At 41.6% G+C, this 4,982-nt stretch overlaps 1 pseudogene; it reads right to left on the bottom strand.

Moving 5' to 3' along the window:
- Positions 1-1,798: 1,798 nt before the first annotated feature.
- Positions 1,799-3,158, bottom strand: LOC140525255 (adenosylhomocysteinase pseudogene; annotated as a pseudogene).
- Positions 3,159-4,982: the final 1,824 nt, after the last annotated feature.

Genomic DNA, 4,982 nt, shown 5'->3' on the forward strand with positions numbered 1-4,982 from the left:
GGAAGTATGCCATAGAGGCAAGCACAAATGTTTGTCAAAACTAATACATACACCTTCTTTTCATTATTTCCTTTGATATTCTTAATTTTTTGTTTTTCCAAATAAATTTTGTTATTTTTTTCTAATTCAGTAAAATAATTTTTTGATAATTTAATTGGATGTCATTTAATATATAAATTAGTTTGGGTAAAATTGTCATTTTTATTATATTGGTCCTGCCTTTGCTTGAACAATAAATATTTCTCTAATTGTTTGTATAAAAAGTTTTTTTTTTTTTATAAATTTGTTTACAAAATTCCTAGGTTTGTTTCAGCAAATGCTCTCAGTTATTTTATACTACCTGGAGCTATTTTAAACGTTTTATTTTTTTACTATCTCTTTTGTAGAGTTTTGTTTGTGATATATAGAAATGTTGATGATTTATGTGGATTGACTTTATATCCTGCTACTTTACTAAAATTATTAGTTGTTCCAACTAACTTTTTAGTTGAGTGTTTGGGATTTTCCAAGGATATCATCATATTTTCTGTTAAAAGACAGTCTTATCACCTCATTCCCTATTCCAATTCCTTTAATTTCTTTTCCTTCTCTTATTGCTACAGCTACTATTTCCAATACAAGATTGTACGATATTGGCTATAATGGGCATCCTTGTTTCACATCATCTCTAGGGTAGAGGGGAGAAAGGTGAGAAAGAAGGAAAAAAAATGTGACAATTTTGTTGTATATTTGAAAGTAATAGTAAATTGTTCATAATAGATTTATAGTTTCATATACAATCATCTTTTTATTGTACTATATTATGGGGATGCTTGTTTTACTCCACAAATTAAAAATAAAATAATAAAAATGCACTAATACATACAAAGAAGCATGTGCTAAAAGCATTCCTCTTCAGGAAACCAAGAGGCAGAGTTTGCCTTTCCACCTCTGGGTCATAAGTCCATATTTCCCTCACAGAGCTAAGGAATTGTTTTATCTCATTTTTTTTTCACACAGACTTTCCCTAGCCAGATATCTGGGCTATGAAAAATAGAATAATGCAGTTTATGAAAAAACTACCATTAAGTTAACTAAGAGAATAATGGAAAGACTTATGGTTAGTGAGAGGAAGCTACAACACATTATAAAGGATAATGAAGACCAAGAAAAATAAAGGATTCCAAGAAACCCATATATGGCTTCCCCAAGGGACATCAGAATCCCAGTAGTGCTGGGTGGCTGAGTTGCCTGATCACACAGGCAACTGACATGTACCCTCCAGGTGTCCTTCCTGGTCACATGGTGAGAGTGAGGAATAATCAGTAGACAACCCATGTATTTCACTTTTATTCTCAGAATAACAAGAGAACGCAACGATGGCCCCCAAGATTCTATGTCAACATCTTATGAGAAGGCAGGAATGTGTGTTAGGTGGCATCATTTGAAGGAAAAGGGACAAAGTCCCAGAGCCATAGCAGTATCAGTTTTTGTTTTATTTTTCTAGGACCTATGTTTTTATTTGTGTAGGAGGTTTCCAATGAGGTTCTTCCTCTCCCAATGAAAATTGGTACCACCTTTGAAACTGCTAATCTTAAAGAATTGGGGGGGATGAGGAAACTAATGGGTTAAGGGACTTAACCCAGGGTCAGATTATGCTAGAGGTACAGTGTAAACCCAAGTCTTCTTGCCTGTGAAGCAAGTTTTCTATTCACCATATTGGGCCATGTCTCTAAGTGTCAAGTTAAGCTATTTGAGTCATTTTAGTTTTGTTTTTTGTTTTTCCCAACCAAACCTAGATACTCTTTATTACTCTGTGCAGGAAGGGTTGGAAAGGCAAGAAAATGTGGTTGGTCATTTGTAGTCTTTGAGCTGGGCAGGACTCAGTAATGGTAGTGGTCAGGTTTGAAGGGGACCTCTCTGGGGAGGCCCAGGTACTAGGACTGTTTTTCTGTCAGTTTGGTTGGCTTCACATTCAGCTTGCCAAGGTGGGCCTCAGCCACAGCTTCGTTCAGCTTCTTGGGAAGGAAGTGCACTCTCACAGGGTACTTGTCTGGGTTGCTCCACAGCTCAATCTGGGCCAGCACCTGGTTGCTGAAGGAATTGCTCATCACAAAGCTGGGATGGCCCCTAGCACAGCCCAAGTTGACTAGGTGGCCTTCTGCCAGCAGGATGATCCACCACTCATTCTTCAGCTTGTAACAGTCCACCTGAGGCTTCACATTTACCTTCTCCACAGAATTTTGATTCAGCCACTTTACATCTATTTCCACGTCAAAGTGGCCAATGTTACATACTATGGCGTTGTTCTTCATCTGCTCAAAGTGCCTGCCCAAGATGATGTCCACGCATCCTGTGGTGGTGACAAAGATGTTTCTCTCTTTGCAGGCCTCATCCATGGTAGTCATCTCATAGCCCTCCATAAAGGCCTGCAGGGCATTGATGGGGTCTGTAATGATGACTTGGGCACCAAAGCCCCGAAGGGCCTGAGCACAGCCCTTGTCCACATCACCATAGCCTGCTACCACAGCCACCTTGCCTTCAATCAGCACATCCGTGGCTCATTTGATGCCATCAATGAGGGACTCACAGCAGCCATACAGGTTGTCAAACTTGCTCTTGGTAACAGAATCATTCACACTGATAGCTGGCACTTTCAGAACTCCATTGAGTTTCATCTTGTATAGATTATAGATGCCTGTGGTGGTTTCCTCTGAGATGCCTCTGATACCCTTCAGGAGCTCAGGGTATTTGGTGTGAATGAGGTTGGTGAGGTCCCCACCATCATCCAGGATCATGTTGAGGGGCTGCCCATCCTTGAAATAGAGGGTCTTCTTGATGCACCAGAGGTATTCCTCATCAGTCTCCCCCTTCCAAGGGTACACAAGAATGCCAGTTTTGGCAGTGGCAGCTGCTACATGGTCCTGGGTGGAGAAAATATTACAACTGGACCACTGTACCTCAGCTCCCAGGGCCACCAGTGTCTCAATAAGAACAGCTGTTTCCACAGTCATGTGAAGGCAGCCAGCAATCCAGGCACCCTTCAGTGGCTTGGAGGCTGAGTATATCTCTTGAAATTTCATCAGGCCAGGCATCTTATTCTCTGCAATGTCTAGGGCCTTGTGTCCCCAGGTAGCCAGGCTCATGTCAGCAACTTTATAGGGAAATATGTGAGACATGTTGTGGCCTCCTCCGCAGTTACTTAATGACTTAGCAGAGACCACCACGCAGAGACTTTAGGGATGGGGGTGATGAGCTCTCAAAAAAGACGAGGTGGGCCCCAGGCAGCACTGGGAGGGGCAAGTCATTTTAATTTTGTGTCATAGTCAGAGGTGCACCCAAGCCAGCTTGTGTCAATATGAATATTTATTCTGTTGAAAACTGGGGCTTGATTTATTGTTTGTGGATTGTCTAGACTTAAGAAAGTGATGGATGTGACCCACCAAGGACAAGAGTTGACTCTGTTGTTCGGTGGACAGGTCACCATTACCACTGTTTGACAATGCAGATCTTTGTGAAGACCTTGACTGGCGAAAGTTTCACCTTTGAAGTGGAGCCTAGTGATACCATGAAGAATGTCAAGGCCAAAAGTAGGACAGAGAAGGCCTCCTCCCAGATCAGCAGAGATTGATTTTTGCTGGGAAGCATCTAGAAATGGGTGAACCTTGTGTGACTGCAGCACACACCAGGGATCTCCCTGCACTTGATCTTGCACTGGAGGGGAGGGGATGACATTCCCTTAAGTTTCTTCCAAACTTTGGAGAAGTTTACTGCTCTTTTCTTTCAGTTGCATTGTCTCCTCCCCCTCCCCCCTCCATACACACACAAGAAAGAAAGTGAGGGATAAAAGCTCAAAAATACTGATTAAACTTAAGAGTTTGTTCTGCAGACTTTTTTTCAAATTCTAGAGAGCTTTTTTGCTAAACATTCACCATCTCACCTGTCCATGCAAACCATGTTGCTTGATGTAAGTCTGTTCTACACGTATTATATATACATGCATTGTACAACTGTAAGGTACATTGACTTCCACAACAAAGCTGTGAAGGGCTCTTGAGAACTGTGCTATGATTGGTCCATTGCTGGAAGACCCTAGTAAAGTTGCACACATTGTTATACGTCTTTCCTGAGGACAGATTAAGGAAAGTATAGGCATGTGATTTTAATTATGCAAAGACCTAAATACCTATTTAGTCATTTGAGGTTAGATCTGAAAATGCAAATCTAATGTTCATTTTAATTGCATACTATTCTTAAGTCAGTGAATACATAAATAATCCCAAAAGGAGTCAAAGAAATCCAAGTGTCAAGACATAGGAAAACAAAGACCTATTTCCCCCAGTCTGTGCTTATCCCAGGCCATCTCCTCCACTGACTCTGAGGCTGGGAGGCAGAGAACAGGAGAGGAGGTGGGGAAGTAGCTGCAAGGGAGATGCTGCCATTTTTCACACATATGTTTGCAGCCCACCTGGCTTTGTAAGACAAGGGGGCTTGGCTCTCAGTGATCTTGGGTACATTGGCTTCCACAACAAGGCTATGAAGGGCTCTTGAGAACTCTGCTATGATTGGGTCCATTGCTGGAAGACCCGAGGATCCATGCCAGGCCCTGTTGATCTCCCAAATCCCAGCATCAGGGATGGAAGTATCAGTTCTTGTGGATAGACTTTAGGGAGAGATGTGGACAACCCAGAAAATCATTGACTGCTCCTAAAAAGGTTTCTGGAGGATCTCCTTACCAATTGGAAGGAAAGGAAAATGATTTCCCAATGAATAGAACACTTCAGTTCTTAAAAAAGATCTGATTTAAAAGCATTAGATGTCATTTCCAATGTTAGTCCTAAAGCAATTGATCATACCCATATTGTGAGGACAGCTAGTTCTTCAGCTGTCCTATGAGCCATGCCATGCTCAAGGAGTGTGTGTGTGTGTGTGTGTGTGTGTGTGTGTGTGTGTGTGTGATGGTCATTGAGCACACTTTCACACTATCATCCCTAATGAAACAG

The sequence above is a fragment of the Notamacropus eugenii genome, chromosome 1 (assembly GCF_028372415.1).
Source record: "Notamacropus eugenii isolate mMacEug1 chromosome 1, mMacEug1.pri_v2, whole genome shotgun sequence".
NCBI lineage: Eukaryota > Metazoa > Chordata > Mammalia > Diprotodontia > Macropodidae > Notamacropus > Notamacropus eugenii.